Source organism: Xenopus laevis, chromosome 4S (genome assembly GCF_017654675.1).
Source record: "Xenopus laevis strain J_2021 chromosome 4S, Xenopus_laevis_v10.1, whole genome shotgun sequence".
Classification (NCBI taxonomy): Eukaryota; Metazoa; Chordata; class Amphibia; order Anura; family Pipidae; genus Xenopus; species Xenopus laevis.
The window spans coordinates 33,826,456-33,828,500 of record NC_054378.1 but is presented as its reverse complement, the minus strand read 5'-3'; the positions used below and the strand labels follow the sequence as shown (position 1 = coordinate 33,828,500).

The following is a 2,045-nucleotide window of genomic DNA, read 5'->3' as shown; positions in this document are numbered from 1 at the left end:
TTCAGGTTCAAGCCCCTTATTGAGATCTAACATTTTACGCTCTAGGTTTTTATGCACACGCTAGCGATAACTGGTTAGGTGTGCTGGCAGAATGATGCGCTTTTTTGTGTTTTGTGCAGTGGTTTTTTGGATTCAAGCCCCCCATTGAGATCTAACATTTCACGCTCTAGGTTTTTATGCATGAGCTAGCAATAACTGGTTATATGTGCTGGCAAAATGATGTGCCTTTCTTTTGTTTTGTGCAGTGGTTTTTCAGATTCAAGCCCCCCATTGAGATGTAACATTTTGGCAGGTACCTACTTGGCTTATAACTAGGTTATAGATATTGGTAATAAAAAAAGTTTGACAAGGCAAAAGTTGGCAGTTTTTTTTCTGTACAGTAGTGATCTTTGATTTATGGTGTAGAATTTGGCACAGGGTGAGCAATTTTTTTGTGCAGTGTAGCAGTAAAAACAATTGTATGTAGGTTTGTTCTTAGTCTATGCATTCAGCTTTTGTGTTGAGCTATGGTGCTTTAGGCCAGTTGTAGTTTTATGGATAGCATTTGTATTGCGCTGGTGCTATAGCAAACTGAGGTGCTGGTTGGTCGAGAGGGCGCACGATAGAACTTGTGGTGCGTGATGAATACATGGGATGATGTGCATCTCTAATGCTGATGCCACAAGTCTTTTTTTTTTTTTTTTTTACTGGCACCTCAAAAGCTCCTCTATCAGCGCATTTATCTATAGTTTGTCTGTATTTCTGGGCAACATTTGTTTTTGTAGATTTAGGCATCTCTGGATTTGTGGGTAGCATGTCTTCAGTTTTCTTGTATAGTAAAGGTTTTTGGCGGAACACTATGGTCTTCCATTTAGAATTGTTTATAGTGTAGGCATTCAGAATTTTTTCTCCGAAAAGTTGTGGTTGGAACAATCCATTTTTTTTGTACTTGTAGCGCACATTGAATATTTATGCAGTATTTAGGTTAGACAAGTTGCAGTGGCTCTCTGAATAGGAATAGTACTTTGATCACGTGCCATGTCTGCCACCAGTAGGGCACCAGCTTTTTTACAAACTTCTGGTGTGCACTTCTTAGGACACTTGCATAATTTATGGGTCAAATGTACTATGCATTCTGTTGGTAAATATATTTGCAAATGTGGTACAGATTTTGTCATTGGTGAAAGTGTAGGAAGAAGCACAACAGGACAGATGGAAGTCGTTGCTCAACAGGACAGATGAAACTCAGACGCTCCACTAAATCGAAACGGGTGAGTGAAATATATTTTTGGGGTAGTGGGGCCCAGATGCAGATCCACAAGAGAAGTCCCAAAATTATTGGGTATAAATCTAACTTTGTAAATAGTTTTTTCCTTTATTTCAGACCAAAGCACTGAGTTCTACAAAGGATTGTGGCCACAATTATCCGCGTAGTAAAGCAGGAATGGCATCTCTGAATAGTTGAAGGTGTTTATTTTCAAGAAATCTATAGTTTGTGGGGGTTATTTTATTGGTAAGGGACAGTTTAGGATAAAATATGGATGCATGCACATAACTTCACAGCCCCAATATTATGCATTGTGCCTGTGTTGGGGTGTTGGGTGGCTGCTTCTCTATGTTTATCCATACATATGGGGTATCGTTTTATTCAGGGGAACTTGCAGATTGTCATTGAGCAGGTTTTTGTTAGTTGTCATGGAAACTTAGGGAGAAATCTAATTTTGGAACTCTTTTTTCCTTTATTTCAGACCAAATCGCTGTCTTCTACAAAGAACTGCGGCCACAATTCTCTGTGTAGAAAAGAAAGAATGGCATCTTTGAAAAGCTGAAGAAGTGTACTTTTAGGAAATAGATGGCTTGTGGGGGTTATTTCACAGGTAAGGGGCAGTTTAGAATGAAAAGAGTTGAGAACTGCACATAAATTCACAGCCCCAATATTATGCATTGTGCCTGTTTTGAGGTGTTCGGTGGCTGCGTCTCTATGTGTATCCATACGTATGGAGTATCGTTCTATTCAGGGGGACTTGCAGATTGTCATTGAGCAGGTTTTTTTTAGTTGCCATGGA

At 39.4% G+C, this 2,045-nt stretch overlaps 1 long non-coding RNA gene across 1 annotated transcript; it reads left to right on the top strand.

Moving 5' to 3' along the window:
- The first annotated feature begins 642 nt into the window (after window positions 1–642).
- LOC108705941 lies at window positions 643–1,775 on the top strand. Its single transcript, XR_005967451.1, has 3 exons — window positions 643–1,250; window positions 1,364–1,446; window positions 1,728–1,775. It is a non-coding gene; the product is annotated as an uncharacterized LOC108705941 (long non-coding RNA).
- Window positions 1,776–2,045: the final 270 nt, after the last annotated feature.